The sequence below is a fragment of the Theropithecus gelada genome, chromosome 16 (assembly GCF_003255815.1).
Source record: "Theropithecus gelada isolate Dixy chromosome 16, Tgel_1.0, whole genome shotgun sequence".
Lineage (NCBI taxonomy): Eukaryota > Metazoa > Chordata > Mammalia > Primates > Cercopithecidae > Theropithecus > Theropithecus gelada.
The window spans coordinates 38507975-38529649 of NC_037684.1; the positions used below are offsets into that span (position 1 = coordinate 38507975).

The window sequence follows — 21675 nt, forward strand, 5'->3', positions numbered from 1 at the left end:
GGCTGGGCCTAACAGAGGGGAGCAGCTCTTCTAAAAACAAAATCACCCCCTGGAAATTATGTTGGTTGGTTCCTTGGGATATCTACCGTTCTTTTTCAAGTTATTTACTTGCTCGTTACTGCCAGTCCCAGCTTTGTTGGGAGACATAAGCATATTTGGGGAATGGAAATAAAGTGCTTGCTGCCACAGACCAGGCCAGCAAGATGAGAAGATAAAGAGTTTCTAGAGTTTTTATTATTCAAAATGAGTTTCATTTCAATTCAGGTACCTGAAAGAAGGTTCTAGTCTGTTACTCTGACACAGCACAAGATCAGTAGTTTATTCTGATGAAGTATCCCACCCAAATGAAAGCATAACATGCAAGTAGTCATTTATTTCAATCACTCCTAATTGAAGGTCCTTATTTTTGGAGAACAGCCAGGCATTTTATTATCCACTCTTTCCATTCCTTAAAGGCTTCCACGGGTTTCGGTAAATTCCCATTACCCTCACGACTGTGTTCTGGAGTTGCTCCAGGTGTGCCAGAAGATTCGTCATCATTCCACCTCACCAGTGCCTGGAAAAACAGGAAAGATGCGCATTTCAACAAACCACAGCAAAATACTATCAGGCAAGAGAAGAGCATTGGCCTCTAGATCATAGAGTGACATCTTACCCCACCAAGATGCTGCATTTGATAATGAGGGTGTGATATGAAATAATGCTTATGATATACCGAGTGAAATGGCGCATACCAAATATACACATACCAAAAATACGCACTGAAAAATGATGAAAAAGAAACACACTCATTCTTACACTTTTTTTCTAGCATGATAGGATATTATTTTTTCTCAATTTGCTGAATATTCCACAAGGCATTATATTCATTTGATATGTACGTATATACATAAGTGTACACTAACAGGCATGGGTAGACATATGTTGGTGAAAACACATGTGTAGACATTTCTGCGTAGTCACTTGAATGCACAGTCACACCCATGAGTAGCCACATGAATGTATATTGATGTTTGTGGGCATGTGTGGGGACACATATACACATACTGAGATTAGGTACTTTCCTTTCTCCTTTTTAAAGAAAATCATTTTTTCCTCCTAATGAACATCATACCTCTGTCCTATATTTGGAAAGATAAATCCTGTCCACACACTTATAGGGTTTAAAAAATGAACTTTGCCAGACATATCAATATTTATTCTGTTTTGCAAAGTCAAACTCTCTTGCCCTAAATGAAATAGAAACAGGGAAACTTCTTCCACTATTTCTCATAGAACTGTAAGCATAAATCACTCAAAGGCAAGCTAAAGTTTTTAAGAAGGGCATTTCTTCGCATGTTTTTAAACCACAGCTTCCTGCTTATCTTTACACTAATTTCCTCTGATAAATTATAACTCTAGAGAAGGATATAATAGAAATGTCAGTTTGCTACTCAGATAACCACTTACCCCTCTTTACACTGTCCACCCCGCAACTTACTTAATAACTTTCGACAATGCTGAAGCCAATAGCACACTGCAACTTGTGCAAACAGGTAGGACAAAGGTTTAGAGGGCGCCGGTCAGCTTCTTCCAAGTGGTTGGAGCCTTGCATTAGGCATGCCAGCCACTGGCAGTGTCGCAGTCCAAATATGTGTCCGATCTCATGGGTTAAAGTCTGCAAGACAATCATGTTGAGGCTTTATAAGACCACCATCACATTAAGCTACACGTCTCTTCTTTTTCTTGCTTCTCCAAGAAACATAGGAATCAACTCCCTTAGTATTATCACCAAAACTTCACCCCGTCCAGACCTTCAAAGACTTAATAATCCCTCATCTCCCCAAATGTCTTACTGCCTTTCTGCTATAGACTTCCTCAACCTCAACACCGCTGACATGTTGGACTGACAATACCAGGTTGTGGGAGGCTGTCCTGTGCCCTGCACGATACTTTGCAGCATCCCTGGCTCTACCCACTAGATGCCAACAGAACTCCCTCCCTGATCGTGAAAATCAAAAATGTCTCCAGACATTGCTAATATTCCCTGGATGGCAAAATCACCCCTGGTTGAGAACCCTTAATCTAGACTAGGGTACTCGTTGTAATTCAGATTCTGGGGCCCTTCCCCCAGAGATGCTGATTTCAGTAGGTCTGGGAGAAAGGGGGCTTGATGTGCATGCTAATGAGAACATCAGGTGGCAATGACACAGGGGACCCATGGAACACACTTAGAGAATGTAGTTCTAAGAGGCGTAGCTCTCAAACTCCAACAAATAGTTGGGGAGATTAGGAACTGCCAGGATAACTATAGTCGAGGATAGCCTGGAGCCCAGGGCAGGAAGGCCCATGCTCCCAGAGAAGCCAGAGCAGAGGTCCTCCAAAGGCCTGGGGAAGGCAGCTTTGCCCAATGACCACAGTAGCTTGAACAAGTAGGTTACCCATTCACACCAGAATTCAGGAATTACACTAATAGAGAACACATGGGTACAGCCAAGGCTGCGTGTAACTAGTACAAAAAACTGGCACTGATACCGTAAATTTCAATATGAAGGTATCCATTTACCTTGTTTTATTGATCATTTCAGTCAAGCACTATGCACCAAAATTATACAAACGATACAAAGTCATTTATAATATTACCTTAAAGACTGACAATATACAATTTATGCAACTAAGATTCTCTTTTAAAAAACCATCCTGTCGGATTTTTTTAGTAACTTACCTTACAGGATCGAAGTAGTAAAACACTAGTTATTTCTGGAATATAACAGTTGTCGAAAATTGAATAGTCACTTGAAGATGTTTTCTTGAGCTTCTTCACTTTGCCTTCATGGCGCATGCTATAAAAATCACTGCCATACCTGGCAAAGCTGAACATCCCCACACCTACAAAAAGAGGACAAGCAGCAACAGAATGAGAGTAAGGTCCCTGAGGAAAGACCAAAGAAAAGATCAAAGAAAGAAGAGCCTGCTGGCCCATCTGGCCAGTGAGTACACCTCTGTGTCACTGTGTCCCCATCATCTGATACACTTATGGTTTGCCACCAAAAAGGAAGATTTTGGTCCCAGATTTCCCTATCAAAATCTTTTGCGGCTATCCACTTTGCCTTGTCCTGTAAAACTTAATGGACTTGAGGTCAAATACTTGAGAAAGTGAAGTTTCAGAGAGTCTTTTCCCACAAAAGAAGTCTTTTTCTGAAAGTAGTAAGTACTCCAAATCAAGTACTCAAAAAGGAATCATAAAAAATAATCACATGGGTCAGGCTTGGTGGCTGACGCTTGTAATCCCAGGACTTCGGGAGGCTGAGGCAGGTGGATCACCTCAGGTCAGGAGTTCAAGACCAGCCTAACATGGTGGTGAAACCCTGTCTCTACAAAAATACAAAAATTAGCCGGGCATGATGGTAGGTGCCTATAATCCCAGCTACTCAGGAGGCTGAGGCGGGAAAATGGCTTGAACCCAGGAGGCGGAGTTGCAGTGAGCTGAGATCGCACCATTGCACTCTAGCCTGGCAACACAGCAAGACTCTGTCTCAAAAAAAAAAAGAAAAGAAAAAAGAAAATCACATGAACAATAGGCAGTCATTTCACTCTTTAAGGACACACTAAACAGATCTGTTACACGTGTGTCTGGAGGGGTTGCTGGCCTTCCCTCACGCAGCACTGACTGAAGACAACTGCCCTGATGTCTTCAAGACCATGCTTTAAACCACGGCTTTAGACAGAATAACCCCTTCCCCTGCCCCACCCCCACCTCCTTTTTAAAGAACAGCCCAATTCTATTATGTCTCTAGTGTCTGGTGACCAGAATAAATACCCTTGTAACTGACTTCCTGTGTTACATTTAGAGTTATATCAACCATCTCTGCAAGCACAGAGAACACGGTTTGCTACATAACTCACTCTACAGGGTACTGCTTCATAATTCGACTTGTTTACATGATCACTTTTATTTATGTCTCTTGTTCAGTTTTTATTTTAAAGTAATAAATTTTGAAAGAAAATAAACCCATAGTGGGTTTGTTCAATCTAATTTGATTCAAAAACAACTTCCTCACCTCCCTTTACCCAGAAAATGTGGACTGATATTCGAAAATTAGGGTAAACAGCATTCTGGAAGTTAAGAAAACACTAAATCTATTCATGTATCACAAGTAACCCCCTCTGGCCAATCAAGTGTGAGCATATTTCACTACAGTAATACTTTCAGCAAGGACACTTCTTTCTTCCAATAATCCTACAAACAGAAGATTATTTTCTTTCATAGTCAGTGCTTCTCAATTTAAAAATATGAAACTTTGTAAACTTGGAGAAAACAAGACCACTGTGTTAAGATATTGTCACTGTCTAATCCTGCTACTTTCCTATGTCAATCTTTCATGTCATGTAATATTTAAGAAACTTACAAAAAAAGAATTAAAACAGTTTGGAGAAATGTTTCCTGACCTCCTCAAATATGTAAGATAAATTAGCTAGCAATATCTAGATAAATGAAGATATGGTTTTAAAATTATTTTTTTAGCTGGGTGTGGTGACTCATACCTTTAATCAAAGCACTTTGGGAGGCTGAGGCAGGAGGACTGCTTGAGCCCAGGAGTTTGAGATGAGCTTGGGCAACACAGGGAGAACCTACCTTGACAAAAAAAATAAAATACAATAGCTGGGTGTGGTGGTCCTGTGGTCCCAGCTACTCGGGAGTCTGAGACAGGAGGATCCCTTCAGCCCAGGAGGTTGAGGTTGCAGTGAGCCATGATCACACCACTGCACTCCAGCCTCGGTGACAGAGGGAGCCCCTGTCTCAAAAGAAAAATAAAAGGTAGATGAAATTATTTTTCAATATTTCCATCTCTATCAGGTTAGTAATAAAAGAGAAAACTTATGATAAAAAGCTACCTCACACCACCAAAGTCAGTAACAGAGTAGTGACCCACGTCTCCAAGAGTGCATGTTGGTAGGGTCATGGCAGGCTACAAGAATCTCACATAAATGGAGAATAAAGAATAAAGAAATAGGTGGGAAGAGGCTCTATAACCCTACAGCCCCCACCTCTAGTAGAAACATTTGTCCCAAAAAGCTTATGACCCCATACAAATCCTAAGGCTCATGTAACATCCAGACCGACCATAAACTCTCAGGACAGTCCCTGTACTTACTCCCCATCCCCAGAACACTAATGAACCACTCCCCTTGGGGGGCCTTTTCCCTTTCAAGTCTGTCTTGGATTCTTGGGGATGAAGTTAGAGAGGTAAGAGCAAAAATGAAGGGGAGGAGAGAAGTAGAGAGATGACAAAAAAAAAAAAAAAAAAAAAAACCAGTTTCCAGAACCTTTCCCATCCCCAATATTACCATGCAGAGTTCCTAATGAGTCAAGGTTTATTATGTATCTCAAATCAAAGATGGAAGTTTTGACTTTTTAAATTAAAAAACAAAAAACAATGTCATAGGAGAAAGAAGCATACACTTAGTCTATGGCTATTCTATCTGTGCAAGATGACTATGAAAAGAATTGAAAAACAATTAGCAAGATTTTCACATCCATTAATGAGAGTTCAAACTGTAATTGCTTTAATTCACCTTGCTACTAAATTACTGACATTTTCTAGCTGTTATGCCGAATGCCTATATATGTGCCAGGCCTATATATGCATTTTTTTTTGAGACAGGGTCTCACTTTATTGCCCAGGCTGGAATACAGTGGGGTGATCACAGCTCACTGCAGTTTCAACCTCCTGGGCTCAAGTAATCCTCTCACCTCAGCCTCCTGAGTAGCTAGGACTACAGGTATGTGCCACCATGCCCAGCTAATTTAATTTTTTTGTAGACATGTGGTCTATGTTGTCCAGGTTTATACACACTTTTTATGTATAGGCACTTTTATGTAAATTATCTCCAAATCACTCCATGATGTGAGTATTGTTACCTTTAAGGTCATGTATGTAGTGAGTGGCCAACCCGAACCTAGATTATCAGAATCTACCAACAGCACGCTTCCCATTATGGCATAATGTCTCAACTGAAAATACTATACAGTTTTAAATATCAATACGGTTCTTGGTTGGAATTTTTTCCCTTCTTTTAACATCTTCAAATATTCTCAAGTTGAAGAAGCTTCTAACAATGCCAAAAAAAGGAATACCATCTGTCAGAGGCCTGTCCAGAGACAAAATTCCACGAGTCTCTTGGGTAAAGATCAATCATTGTTATTTCCACAATACAGAAGGCATTTTCAGGTTTCTTCTTTTTCAAGAACTTCAGGATGTCCCCTATTTAAAAATACATAAATGTATGAGTGTATATTATATACATATGCTTCCTTTACTCGGTTTAAAGTGCAAAGTTGTGTAATTCACCCACATGAATTTGTAGGTTTTGTGTGTTCTCCTTGACTCTAAAGGAACACCTTGTTGCAGAAACAGGAACTGGTTCTAGGAGTTTTACTCTCAAGCCATAGGAATATGCTTTACAGTAGCCCGTAAGCCATTTAATATATTCTTCACTGATAAGTCTGGTGTTTCCTAGAGAGCCTATAATATGGAAGAACATTTAAAAACAGACTTTAAGATGATTATTCAGTGTTTACCCAGTCTATGAGTAAGAGGATTCAAATTAGAAACAAAACCAACTCTAAATTTTCAATACACCTTTATCATTCATTGGTGTTGCTATGAATTAAAAAGAAACAAAATGTTCTAGGTCAGTTTGGCTACAAAACTTGTACCGTTGCAATGAATATCAAAAATGATCCCAAAACAGCCCATCTGAATCAGACCAATAGCCTGGACTATTCCTGACAACAGCGCCATTGCAAAACCGAACCAACCAGTATTTACCAATGGACTGTATATAAATGCTGCGTTTGTCTGGAGAGGGTGTCTTTCTCTAAGGATCACTGAAGAACTGTTCAAAGTCTTGGGGGGCCTCAGGGTGGGAGGTGATCCAATCTGGAGAATGCAAGGTAATCGGCCCAAAGAGATCACTGGCTGGCTGGAAGGCTTCATTCATTAAACGCTGTTCCCCAGCATCTAATTTCTCATACTGTGACACCAGCACTGGGTTCTTTGAGATGAGAGCTGTTTTTAGTGTCTGTTCGGAGTGCCGTACTATTTGCATCTAACAAAAAAACATAAGTAGTCAAATATAAAAATACACATCCATATTGGGCACTTTACCTATCCTCCATATACAGCTCTGATTTATCCCTAGAATGAAATGACTGATTGCTAATGCTTTAGAGTGGTCACACTTAGAGTGGTTTCCTCACGTCCAATCAATTTCTTGGGGATCTAAGAAATTAAAAAGAAAATCAGGACATCCATTCCTCCATCTCATATGGAACCCGCTCCCATTACAAAAACGAGTGGTGGCCAGGCGTGGTGGCTCATGCCTGTAATTTCAGCACTTTGGGATAGAAGGACTGCTTGAGGCCAACAGTTTGAGAACAGCTTGGGCAACATGGTGAGACCCTGTCTCTACAAAAAATTTAAAAATTCCCTGGGCATAGTGGTGCACACCTGTGGTCCTAGCTACCAGGGAGGCTGAGGTTGCAGTGAGCCATGATCGTGCCACTGCACTCCAGCCTGGGCAAGAGTCCAAAACAAACAAAAAAAACCTCATGGTGACCATAGGAGCAGGACCTCACACCCAATTTCCTTCGTTCAGGGAATAATAGTATTAGCCTGGCACGGTGGCTCATGCTTATAATCCCAGCACTTTGGGAGGCCAACGCAGAAGGATTACTTGAGCCTAGGAGTTTGAGATCAGCCTGGGCATCATGGCAAAATCCCATATCTACAAAAAAATTAGCCGGGCATGGTGGTGTGCACTTGTAGTCCCAACTACTTGGAAGGCTAAGGTTGGAGGATCATCTGCGCCCAGGAGGTCGAGGCTGCAGTGGGCCGTGATCGTGCCACTGCACTCCAGCCTGGGCAACAGAGACTTTGTCTCAAAAAATAATATTATGAATTGACTCATTAGTGCCACATGAAAAATACTCATCGTTTCTAATGTGACTCAAAGATCTTCAACATCAAATAAAAACAAAACTAATGTAAGCCCTATCATTTCTGCAATTTAACTGCAGGCTGAGAAGCTACAGCTTAGCCACTGAAGTTTACGGCCTCAAAGTCATGTCACATTAGGGAAGACATCAGATGACTAATCAAAAGCCAGACTCACAATGACAGGTTTCTTCCATTCACATCGTGTTCCTATGTAGAGCTTTCATCCTTCCTCTTGAATGGGTCAGATGTTCCGCCACGAGGCTTTTTGAATTAGACAAGGAAAAAATTGAACATCTCTGTCTGGATCATCTCTGTCATATTTCCTAATTATCTAGATTTTGCCAGTTTAATGATAGACAGCTGATGGGAAAACTTAAGCTAATGTCTGTTCTGATTGAACCTCTGAATTCTGGGGTTGAAGAGGCTGGTTGAAATTCCAGATCAAATGTCTCTGTACTCAAAGCTCTGATATGAGCATAGGCTCATCCTCACTCCCACACAACTGGGCTGAAATCTGACTTCTACAGGACAAAATATAAAACAAGATGTACCTTCCTGTAGTCTACCTACCTTGATTAGGAAGGAAGGCTCCCACGGAAGCTTTTATCTTACAAGGACGGACATGTCTGGGCCTGGCCGGAAGTAAGTTGTGGAGTGTGCCTTCATCTTAATATTAAAAAGGCAGTGTGAAAGGTCAGGAGGCCTCCTCTTGCCTCCCAAGCCTAATCTAGGGAAGCTGCGGGAGAAGACAGGCAGGGGGCGGAGAATTCGGTCACTGCAGTGGGCTGGAGGCCTGGGATGCTTTGGTCCCAAAACCAGAACATCCCGGGCAAACCGGGAGGAGTTGGCCACCCTGGCTGGTGGCCTATAGCAACTCGCACTGTGGGCTCTGGTCTGTGCAGGCACAACCCAGTCTCCGGCTGGGGGTGGAGTGGGGGTTCCCCGGGTACTCTCGCTTCGCCTCTTCTTCCCCCAGGAGCCTCTGGAAAGGCCTCCCTGGCTCCCCAGAGGCACTCCGCCCCCGCAGTCCCCGCGGCTTCCGCCACGTCCGCCCCTCCTACATCCTCATCCCTCTCCACCGACCGCGACTGGCCCCCGCCTCTACGACCCGGCTGCCCCGCCTAGGGTTCCCCGCCCAGCTCTGACAGCACCCGCGAACCGCCCTGACTCAACAGTCCTCGACACCACCCACCCGCGACTGCTCTCACGCGCGTGCGCACCACGTCTCTTCGCACTACGCCGCGCCACGCCCACTGGCGCCACGCCCCTTCGCGCCACCCGCCGCTCCGCTCCGTCGCTCCAGCCCTGTGAGCCCCGCCCCACTCGCGACCCGCTCGCGCCACGCCCCTGAGCGCGAGGCCGCCTGGGCAGGCGCAGAGCTGGAGTTCGGCGGCTGCGGCCGGCCTCTTCCAGAGTCGCAAGGGGGCTATAACCCCCAGCCGTCCGCCCCGTCAGTCGCCAGTTCCCTGCCTGCCCTCGTGGGGGCTCCGGGCCTGGTTTTCGAGAGCCACAGACGCGCTCGCGTCTTCGGGGTTGCCCGTGTGGGACTGCTTGGCAGGCCGCGGGTTTGAGAGGCGTCCAGGCGTGACGAATGCAACCAGCGTGGCCCCAAATGAGTCGGCGGCCGCCACAGGTTGATGTAGAGCCGCGGCGCTCCCCGGGACCGTCACCCGCAGGACTTTCCCTTCTTTATTTGTTGGGGGCGGTGGAGGCTGGAACCCAGACGCTCAAGTGTGGGGCGCGTCCTCGTGGCGTCCCCTCGTGGCGTCCCTGGCGAAAACCCGGATGCCAGGAGGGGCAGTGAGGTCGGAAAGGCACCGCGGGGCCTGCATTAGGGCTGTGCTAGCTCTGTGGCATCGGGTGAGACGTTCAGTCTCTCTGGGCCTCGCCATTCTCTTTTTCTTTTTTTTTCTTTTTTGTTTTGTTTTTGAGACGGAGGCTCTCTCTGTTGCCCAGGCTGGAGTGCAGTGGTGCGATCTCAGCTCACTGCAACCTTTGCCTCCTGGGTTCAAGCGATTCTCCTGCCTCAGCCTCTCCAGTAGGTGGGACTAGAGGTGCCCACTATCACCTCCGGCTAATTTTTGTATTTTTAGTAGAGATGGGGTTTCACCATGTTGGCCAGGCTGGTCTCGAACTCCTGACCTCAGGTGATCCGCCAGCCTTGCCCTCCCAAAGTGCTGGGATTACAGGCGTGGGCCACCACGCCCAGCCTAGGGCCTCGCCATTGTCATCTGTAAGATGAGAGGACCCCCTTCGGTCTTGGGAATGTGGGAGCTCAAAGCACGTGGTCCCAGGACACTCCCCTATACAGCCCCTGATGCATCCCAGCGCCCATCAGGCCTTAGGACACGGCGGATTGCCAGACTTGGTAATGCCACTGAGTGATCCCAGTTACAAATCGCCACCTCACCAGCGTCCCCTCTCCCTTTGAAGTTGGCCTTTAAACAGGCCTCTACTCCCACACCCGCCTTCCTATCCGACTCAGTTCCTTCTTTACCAGTTTATGCCATGATCCGTTGGTCCTAGCAGCTTCCTAAAAGCAGCCCTGGGGAAGCCCAATTCCATTACAAACCTGTTTCCCCAAACCTCCCACTGGTTCACTTCCAAGACCTCACCTTAAGGGACACCCAGCTTCCTTCCCTGGACACTTACTTCCCTCCCACACTTCCCTCAAAAATACTAAGCCCTTGTTTTTATTTTCCAGCTATTGTCCTATCGCTACAAAAGTAACCTCTTATTTACTTAGAGACGGAGTTTCACTCTTGTTGCCCATGCTGGAGTGCAATGGCCCGATCGCAATCTCGGCTGGCCGCAACCTCTGCCCCCTGGGTTTAAGCGATTCTCCTGCCTCAGCCTCCCTAGTAGCAGGGACTACAGGCGCCCACCACCACGCCTGGCTAATTTTTTGTATTTTTAGTAGAGACGGGGTTCCACCATGTTAGCCAGGATGGTCTCGATCTCCTGACCTCGTGATCCACCTGCCTCGGCCTCCCAAAGTGTTGGGATTACAGGCGTGAGCCACCGTGCCCAGCCTTTTTTTTTTTTTTTTTTTTTAAATAAAGACAGGTTTTCACCCTGTTGCCCAGGCTGGTCTGGGACTCCTGAGCTCAGGTGATACACCTGCCTCGGTCTCCCACAGTGCTGGAATTGTAGGTGGGAGCCACCACGCCCGGTCTCAGTTCTTTTCAAGTCAAGCCATTTTACCATCTTCTGGATTTTCCTCATCCTCATTCTCCTTCCCAGTCTCCGGGAAAGACAAGCACATTTTCTTGATGACTTCAGCACTTCTAACCCCTTGTTGGCTCTCCTTAGAGGACATTAACTCTGTGTGTTTGAACCTTTCAACTTCGAGGATCTCCTCAGCCCTTCCTTATTTGTTCACCCTTCTGGATCATGAAATCTCCAAATTTGTCTTTTGAACCCAGTGCCCATATCCACCCTCACCTGAACCCATTCTTTAATAAAATGGATTCGCACCATGACTGTTCTCAAAGTTTGAAACCGAGAATACTGATGCGCCACTCCTGCTTCAATGCTTGAGAAGTCATGGGCTTTCTTCCAAGTGCCTTTTGACTGGGCGCCTATCTCCCGACAGCCTGAGGTGGTGTAGTGCTTGAATCCTAAAACCCTCACTCACTAGCGTGGGACCTGTGCCAGTTACTTGACCTCTTTTTCATCTCTTCACTAGTTTGTAAAACGGAGACAATTACAGCACATCTTTTTTCATTATTATTATTATTGACACGAAGTCTCACTCTGTCACCCACGCTAGAGTGCAGTGGCGAGATCTTGGCTCACTACAACCTCTGCCTCCTGGGTTCAAGCGATTCTCATGCCTCAGTCTTCCGAGTAGCTGGGATTACAGGCACGCACCACCACGCCCGGCTAATTTTTGTATTTTTAGTGGAGATGGGGTTTCACCATGCTGGCCAGCCTGGTCTTGAACTCCTGACCTCAGGTGATCCACCTACCTTGGCCTCCCAAAGTGCAGGGGTTACAGGTGTGAGCCATCGTGCCCCACCTACAGCATATCTTAGCAGAATTTTAGGGATAAAATGAGTCCCTTTGGATATTGTGCCTGTTTTTGACTGAACGGCTGGCTGTCTTCTGACATCCTGAGTGGCTTCTTTAGCTTAGTTGTCACCTCTTCTATAGCCTCATCCCGCCTCATGACAAGACTTCTCTTCTGCCTGTTCATTGCCTTGTGTGTACATAATAATACTGCAGTCGTCCTTGTCACAGTGATTGTAACCTATTTCTTACATGTCACCCTTACTCAACTGCGAGATGCTGGAGGGTAAAGACTCTCATACGAGGTGTCTGAAGCATAAAAGGTATTCACTAGATTTTCATTCAGTGTTTTTTTTTTTAGATGGAGTCTCACTCTGTCACCCAGGCTGGAGAGCAGTGGCGTATCTCAGCTCACTGCAAGCTCCGCCTCCTGGGTTCATGCCATTTTGCTGCCTCAGCCTCCCGAGTATCTGGGACTACAGGCATCCGCCACAACGCCTGGCTAATTTTTTGTGTGTGTTTTTAGTAGAGGCGGGGTTTCACCATGTTAGCCAGGATGATCTCGATCTCCTGACAGTTTTTTGGTATTCATTAAAAAGAACTTCATTTTGCATTTAAACTGTTTAAATTTCTGAATCATGAACTTTGTACTTGCTCAAAAGTTTTAGGATAGCATATTTCTGCATAGTCTAATATTTATTTTTTTAAAATACTGACCAGGCATAGTGGCTCATGCCTATGATCCCAGCACTTTGGGAGGCTAAGACAGGAGGATCACTTGAGCCGAGGAGTTCCAGACCAGCCTGGTCAACATAGAGACCCCATCTCTAAAAAAAAAAAACCCCAAAAAACCTGGTGTAGTGACACATGCCTGTAGTCTCAGCTACTTGGGAGGCTGAGGTGAGAGGATGGATTGAGCCTGGGAGGTCAAGGCTGCAGTGAGCCGTGATTCACAGCACTTCAGCCTGGGCAACAGAGTGAGACCCTGTTCAAAAAAATAAACAAATAAACACCTTAGTGCTTGGGGGAGTTAGGTTTTGTCGTGTATTTTTTCATTAGAAGAGAAAGACACTCTCCCGTACTAAGATATTTTTTCTGTTAACTAATACGCAGTTGCAGAATGCACCATAGACTGGCTACATTTCGAAGAGCACTACAAGTTCTGATGTTTAGAAATGAGTGAATATGCCAGTGGTCCAAAGTTGGAAAAGAAAGTTGGTAACAACATTAGAAGGTGGCAGAAAGCAGGAAAGAAATGTAACATATATGGCAGATGAAGGGTTTTAAAATAACTTTTATGTATCAACACGGAAAAGATAAACACCATGACATAAAAATGAGCAAAAAATATGAACCATATAATCCGAATAGTCCATTAACATTCATGTGTTCAGTAAAGTTGAATGAACTCAAATGAAAACCACCCTAATAATTGTTATCTTACCTGCTAATTTGGCCAAACTGTTTATTTTGAAATAATTTCAAGCTAACAGAAAAGTGGCAAAAATAGTATAAAGAATCCTTACCTTCAGGGCCGGGCGCGGTGGCTCATGGCTCACGCCTATAATCCCAGCACTATGGGAGGCCGAGGTGGGCGGATCATGAGGTCAGGAGATCCAGACCATCTTCGCTAACACAGCGAAACCCCATCTCTACTAAAAATATAAAAAATTAGCCGGGTGTGGTGGCGGGCGCCTGTAGTCCCAGCTACTCGGGAGGCTGAGGCAGGAGAATGGCGGGAACCCAGGAGGCGGAGCTTGCAGTGAGCCGAGATCTCGCCACCGCCTGGGCGACAGAGTGAGACTCCATCTCCAAAAAAAAAAAAAAAAAAAAAAAAAAATCCGCAGTACTTAACATTTTACCTCATTTCTTTATCATTCTCATTCTTTCTGTGTCTTTATCTCTGTCTCTCTCTATATGCAAATGTACATTCTTTCCCTGAACTATTTGACAGTAGGTTGCAGGCCAGGCCCGGTGGCTCACGCCTGTAATCCCAGCACTCTGGGAGGCTGTGGTGGGTTGATCACTTGAGGTCAGGAGTTTGAGACCAGCCTGGTCAACATGCTGAAACCTGTCTCTACTAAAATTTAGTGGAATGTGGCGTTGCATGCCTGTAATCCCAGCTACTGTAATCCCAGCTACTTGGGAGGCTGAGGCAGGAGAATCGCTTGAACCCAGGAGGTGGAGATTGCAGTGAGCTGAGATCATGTCACTGCACTCCAGCCTGGGCAGCAGAGCAAGACTGTGTCTCCAAAAAAAAGTAAATTACAGACATGATGCCTTGCACTCCTAAATACCTCAGAGTATATTCCCAAAAATCAAGCACATTTTCTTAAGTAGTCACAGTACAACTAAAACATGAGTCCATACTGACATTTCCAATTCCAGTCCAGCCTGACTTCACAGAGTTCATTCATTCTAGCCTTCCATTTTTCCATATGTATGATGTCCTTCATCAGTAGAGAGAAACCTGGCTCCTGTTATTCACAATTTATTTATTTATTTGCTCTGTACTAGAATATGTACTAAAAATAATTTCAGAATTCCTAATCCATAGCACTGCAGGAAAACAATTTTACCAATTAGTATGTGTTTAAAGTTCTTTACAGCCAGAGGATATATATTAAAATACTGTGTTCAAGTTACCTACATGAGTTAGTTCTTCCCCCTCCCAATTCTGCCCTTCAGTGTAGTATTGTTATTAACATGAAATATAGTTCGGTTCATTTATTTTTGTTTGCATTCCATTTTACAAATTTGCCCCCAACTTTGATCTTTTTTTGATTGTGTGATACATTAACATGGTTACTAAAAAGTTGTATTTGATGATAATGTTCAATGATGGTAGACTGTCCTGGTGGAACTGTGTATAAACAGGTCGAATCTTTCTGGTGAACAACCTGACATGGAATATTAATAGCTTTTAAAATGTTCATACCTATTGACCCAATAAGAGATCTCACAGACTTAAGGTTAAGGACAGTCACCAAAATATTATTTATAATTATAAAAATTAGAAACAATCAAAATATCCAGCTATTGGGGACTGGAAAAGCACAAATTATTAATCAAAGACCATAAATTACATGTACATTCATATGTTATAATACTAAGCATCTATTTAAAATCATTTCTCAGCTGGGCACAGTGGCTCATGCTTGTAATCCCAGCACTTTGGGAGGCTGAGGCAAGCTGATCACCTGAGGTCAGGAGTTTGAGACCAGCCTGGCCAACATGGCGAAACCCAGTCTCTACTAAAAATACAACAATTAGCCAGGCGTGGTGGCGCATGCTTGTAGTTCCAGCTACTCAGGAGGCTGAGGCAGGAGAATCACTTAAACCCAGAAGACGGAGGTTGCAGTGAGCCGTGGTCACACCACTGTACTCCAGTCTGGGTGACAGAGCGAGACTGTCTCAAAAAAAAAAAAAAAATCATTTCTCAAAGACAATAGTGACCTAGAGAAATGCTAAGGGAAAATAAAGTGTGACACAGAAATGTTTACACGTTGTAATTTTTTTTTTTGGAGACAGGACCTCACTCTGTCACTCAGGCTGGAGTACAGTAGTGTGATTACGGCTCACTGCAGCCTGGACCTCTCAGGATCAGTTAATTCTCCCACCTCAGCCTCCCAAGTAGCTGGGATTACAGGTATGCACCATCACACCTGGCTAATGTTTTATATTTTTCATAGAGAGGGGGTTTCACCATGTTGCCCAGGCTTGTTTTGGTGTTGAACTTCTGGGCTCAAGCCCTCTACATGCCTCCACCTTCTGAAGTGCTGGAATTACAGGCATGAGCCACTTTGCCTGGCCTATACATTGTAAACCTTATTTTTGTTTTAAAAAGATGTGCTTGGCTGGGCGTGGTGGCTCATGACTGTAACCCCAGAACTTTGGGAAGCTGAGGCGGGCAGATCATCTGAGGTCAGGGGTTCGAGACCTGCCTGGCCAACAAGGCAAAACCCCATCTCTACTGAAAAATACAAAAATTAGCTGGGCATGGTAGCACATGCCTGTAATCCTAGCTACTCAGGAGGCTGAGGCATGAGAATCACTTGAACCTGGGAGGCGGAGGTTGCAATGAGCCAAGATTGCGCCACTGCACTCACTTTGTGTCCAAAAAAAAAGTGCTGATAAGTAATAATCTGTGAATAATGAGATATTTGGTGGTTTTGATTTCTCTTTCTCTCTCCCACTTTACTTATTAATTTGCCTTTTCCAAACTTTCTATAATAAGTATTATTAATTTTAGTCAGAAAACAATTTAACAAGTTAGTAGTGTATTAATATTTAGGCATTCCTAAATAGGCATAACAGCTTCTACATGCTTTCTAGGTGGTTCCCTGCCTCTGTCTTTCTGCCTAGGCTTTCAACTGCTCCTCAATCTATTTTTCCTATGGTCTCTGAATTTTACTTACACCAACACACCACTAACTAGAGATTCATTTAGATTAACAACCAAGCCATCCTTTGTCTTCCTAATTTGTTGACTTTATTTTAAAATTACTATATGGACCGGGTGCCGTGGCTCATGCCTATAATCTCAGCACTTTGGGAAGCCAAGGCAGGCGTTCGAGATCACTTAGGTCAGGAGTTTGAGACCAGCCTGGCATATGTGGCGAACCCCCGTCTCTGCTAAAAAAACAAAATGAAACAAACAAAAAAACCAGAAAATTAGCCAAGTGTGCCAAGTGTGGTGGCACACACCTGTAGTCCCACACTTGGGAGGCTGAGGCAGGAGAATCACTCGAACCTGGGAGGCAGAGGTTGCAGTGACCCAAGATCACACCACTGCACTTCATGAAGCCTGGATTATAGCGCAACACTCAGTCTCAAAAAATAAACAAATAATAAAATTACTATATGTATGAAAATATTCCAAGTACACATTTTTAAAAGCTAAGAAGTGCTAAAAGCATTGTAATGAAAAGTAATAGTCCCTGCCCCATAGGCCAACTTCCTAGAGGCTACTGTTCTCAACTCCTTGGCTGTTTTTTCTGGTATTTATCTCAGTGTTTCTCAACAATGTGTGTATAGTGAGATTTCTTGATCTTTTAATTTTAGGTAGCATCTGTTAATTTATTGCCATGAGAGATGAGGACTTAACTTTCATACATCATACTTTCCACCTCTCATTCCTCTTGTGATTATATCACACATTTTGGTTGAATCTGGTGGTCAGTGTGTACATTATGATGATTATGCAAACATTGTGCACTACATTGTGCAGTACAGAGTGTACTATGACCATGCTTTCTTTCTTGTAGAACCTCTTTATTTTTGCCTGGAGTTAATCATCACTTGATTTCTATTATTTATTTTCTTTAAAAAAACTATATAATATGCATGTGCCTCATTTTTTATGTTCTCTGATTCTTTACTTTGTTTTTTAATGCTTCTCTACATGGCCCATGCACACTGGTTACATTTTTTTTCTGGGTACTTTCACCTCCCCATTCCTATCTGTACTGGTCGTCCATGGGCCTACTGCATAGTTGTTCCTAGGGCTGCAACTACACTTTGCTCTGTTGGATCCCCTGTTTCTTAAATTATTAAATTCTGTGTCTTCCTCTTTCCTGGCTTATTTCTTTGGTTTCAGTAGCACATCCCCAGAACCTTCTGGAATAAAGGTACATAAATACTTTTAGATCTTTGACATCTGAAAATGTTTTTATTCTGCCCTCATACTTGACTGAGAATTTATTGAGTTGGTGTGGAATTCTAGACTGCAAATCATTTCCCCTCAGAATTACAAATAGTTTGCTCCAGTTTCTTCTGACTTCCAGTGTTGCTACTGAGATGTTCAATGCCATTTTGATTCCTAGTCCTTTGTATGTTATCTGTTATTTTTAGGAAGATTTTAGGATCTCTTTTTTATCCTTAGAGTTCTGAAGGGTTATAAAGATGTGCCTTAGCCTGAGTCTTTTTTCCCATTCATTTTGTGGCTCACTTAGCAGGCCCTTCGATACTGAGACTCTTATGCTTTCATTCTGAGAAATTTCCTGGTATTTTAAAAATAATTTCCTACCCTCCATTCTTGCTGGATGTTGGACTTTCAGAATAGATCCTCAAATGTTCTTATCTCTCACATTTTTCCATCTTTTTGTACTATGTTCTGAAGTTATTATCAAGTATTTTCTTTTTCTTTTTCTTTTTTCTTTTTTTTTTTTTTTTTGAGACAGAGTTTTGCTCTGTCGCCCAGACTGGAGTGCAGTGATGTGATATCAGCTCACTGCAACCTCCACCTCCTGGGTTCAACCAATTCTCTGCCTCAGCCTCCCTAGTAGCTGGGATTACAGACCTCCACCACCACGCCTGGCTAATTTGAGACGGGGTTTCACCATCTTGGCCAGGCTGATCTTGAACTCCTGACCTCGTGATCCACCCGTCTCGGCCTCCCAAAGTGCTGGGATTACAGGTGTGAGCCATGGCACCCAGACTTTATCAATTATTTTCTATCTTTTCTTTTGAATACTTACTTTAAACTATTCTGCTTTTTCATAGCCAAAATCCCTTTCTTATTATGATTATTTTATTTTGCACCCTGCTATGGTTTGAAAGTCTGTGTCTCCCCAAAATTTATATATTGAGACCTAACCCCCAAAGTGATAGTATTTGTAGATGGGAACCTTTGGGAGGTGATCAGGTCATGAGAATGGAACCCTTATGAATAGTATTAGTGCCTTTATAAAAGAGACCTGGGCCAGGCGCAGTGGCTCAAGCCTGTAATCCTAGCACTTTGGGAGGCCGAGACGGGCGGATCACGAGGTCAGGAGATCGAGATCATCCTGGCTAACACGGTGAAACTCTGTCTCTACTAAAAAATACAAAAAACTAGCCGGGCGAGGTGGCGGGCGCCTGTAGTCCCAGCTACTCGGGAGGCTGAGGCAGGAGAATGGCATGAACCCGGGAGGCGGAGCTTGCAGTGAGCCGAGATTGCACCACTGCACTCCAGCCTGGGCGACAGAGCGAGACTCTGTCTCAAAAAAAAAAAAAAAAAAAAAGAGAGAGGGAGACCCTAGGGAGAGACCCTAGGGAGCCAGTTCACCCCTTCTGCCACGTGAGGCCACTGCAAGAAGACACTATCTCTGAACCAGAAAGCAGGCCCTCTCCAGACACCAAATCAGTGCCTTGATCTTTGATTCCAGTCCCTAGAACCGTTAGAAATAAATTTCTGTTGTTTATAAACCACCCAGTGTATCGTATTTTGTTATAGCATCCCAAACAGTCTAAAATACATCCTCTCATGGATAAAATGTCTCATGGATAAAATGTCTTTTCTTATTTCTCTATAGATAGTAACTATGCCACTTTTAAAGATTTGTTCTGTTGTTTCCTCTCTTTTGGTCTCTTTGTTTCATGTTAGGACTTTCCATAAACATCTGGTAATCTTTGGCTATCTGTTAAGATTTCATTATGAGGCACAGAGAACTGGTGGAGGGTTCTGTGTGCATGAAGGTGGCTTATTCTCAGAGGCGATCTGGCACAGAACCAGCTTATTCACTGAGGGGAGTCTCCCCAGTGTCTGAACCTGAAAGTTTCTTCTCTGTGACCATCCCGGTTTTTTCCAGAGTAGGATCGTTTCCTGACTGACTGCCAGTGTTCTGGAAGCAGGTGCAGTAAAGAGGCTAAGAGTCCCACTAATGTGTGTGTAAAAATGAATCCTTAGTCAGCTTGTTCATCCCTGACCCATACTGCCCGACAAGGACTCTCAAGTCCCACAACTAATTCTTTTTAACACGAGAAGGTATTAAGGGGGTTAAGAGGTTCTCCATGATTCACCTACTAGTGTGAATTCATATCTGTTCCTTTTGCTTTCCCCCCTGGCCCTTAGCTGATATCAACTGCCCTGAGGAAATGGAAGTCTGATTGGTCAGGAAGCAGGAATAAATGGGTAATGTGGGGTCCCAGACCCCCCTCAGCAGGCAAGCAGCCCAGAGGTGGGTAAAGTACATTAGGAGAGGGTGCTGCAATCCCGGGACTAGGGCCCTGGACCTGGACACCAAAAGGGAGTTGAGAACGTAGAAAAGAAAACTTATGCTTAAATTGTGCTCAGAGCCAGGGCCGTATGCAAAGAAGCAGCAGGTGACCTGATTTCTCCCTCCTGCACTGCAGAGAACCTGCCCTCAAAGACCCAGAGCTCAGCTTCAGTAGAAGTTGAACAGCACTGTGCAAGCGACCCTGAGAACCCAGTCACCCTGAGAAAAATGGTTTCTAGGGGAAAACACATTCTTTGGTCCACACAACCAACTTACAAATGATCTTTTGGACCACGTCCTGCCTGCAAACTGAGGCTCGATTCACCTTTAATGGGCCAGCTCTGGCGGTGCCAAGGGAGAGAGGCCATTAGCAGAAATGAAAAAAGCAAGAAATCTTTTAGTCCATTAGACTAAAAGAAGATTTTTCATGCTTTATTATTTATGATTTGCGACTTCAGTTACTGTTTCCTGGAACAAATGTTATGATTCAGCTTCTATTTACTGAAGCAAATAGATGCTTATCAGTTGTCATGCTACAAATCACAAAGCAGTCAGTAAGGCCTTTGGGGCTGTGGCCTCTTTTGCAATTCTTTGATGTCTTGTCAGGCAACTTATTTTCTGTGCCTCAGAGAGTTTCCAAAAGCTACCACAATCTGGTGTGTGTGTGTGTGTGTACATATGTGCATGTATATCTATATGTACTTTTTTTTTTCTCTCTCTCTCTCTATATGGCATATAAATACAGTAAATTCAAAGAATCGAGCAAAAGCAGATTTTGGTTTTTACTTTAAGAATATCATTTCACTTCCTGAAAAATTAGGAATTAGGAGTTCCAAGGATACCACGTAGCATTTAGACTTGACTGGGAGCTAAGAAAGTTCAAATGAGGGGAGGAAGAAAGCTCCTGGTCAGGCCCGGTATAGTGACTCAAGCCTGTAATTCCAGCACTTTAGGAGGCTGAGGTGGGAGGATTGTTTGAGCTCAGGAGTTTGAGATCAGCCTGGGCAACCTAGCAAGATTCTGATCTCTATTTAAAAAAAAATAAAATAAAATAAAGAAAAGAAAACCTGGGTCAGTGGCGTCAGTGAACCCTGGAGGATGCTGTGATCCTCTTGGTGGTGTCCCCAGCCTCTGCTTCAGGATGACAGCATGGTCTCCTGCGCTGTAGCTCGGTCTGAAATTTTCAGTTTTTCTTTCAAGTTCCCCTTTTTCAGTCTTCAAGGGGGATGGAGGAGGTGGCCTGAATAAGATGTAAATGAAAGAGGAAGTGTCTCAGCACCAACCAAACATAAAACAGCGACCCGCTTCACTTGTGACCTCTACGGAAATACTGAAGACGTCCTCTGTGTCCTTTTCTACTTTCTGGGGGAGGGGATAGCTGCTGCCCAGAAATAAGCAGCTTCCTTTTGGCCAGGTCAGTGCAGGGAACCAACAAAGACAGGGACCTGTGGCCAGAAGCATCACAGCCACAGCGGGTATCTCACTGGACTGAGCTGGGAAAGGCCTTCTTGCCCTTAAGGACCCCTCAAGGCTTCTTTCCCACAAGCTGGAAACAGCTTGGCTCACTGCTGTGCTAAATGCAGGTGCCAGCTGAGGGGGTTACCCTAGGACCATGAGTCATTAACAGATTGTCTCAAATTCACTTCTCCAAGGCAGTCAGCAGCTCCCCCCGAACACCTGTGGGTTCCTGCTGGTGCTAACTT

General features: G+C 44.1%; 1 pseudogene across 1 annotated transcript; it reads right to left on the reverse strand.

The window, feature by feature from the left end:
- Positions 1-212: 212 nt before the first annotated feature.
- Positions 213-9355, reverse strand: LOC112609894 (annotated as a pseudogene). The gene is made up of 7 exons (XR_003116248.1): positions 8553-9355; positions 6813-7092; positions 6333-6506; positions 6119-6245; positions 2705-2868; positions 1481-1657; positions 213-556 (listed from the first exon to the last, which is right to left on the reverse strand). The product of XR_003116248.1 is annotated as an archaemetzincin-2-like (transcript).
- Positions 9356-21675: the final 12320 nt, after the last annotated feature.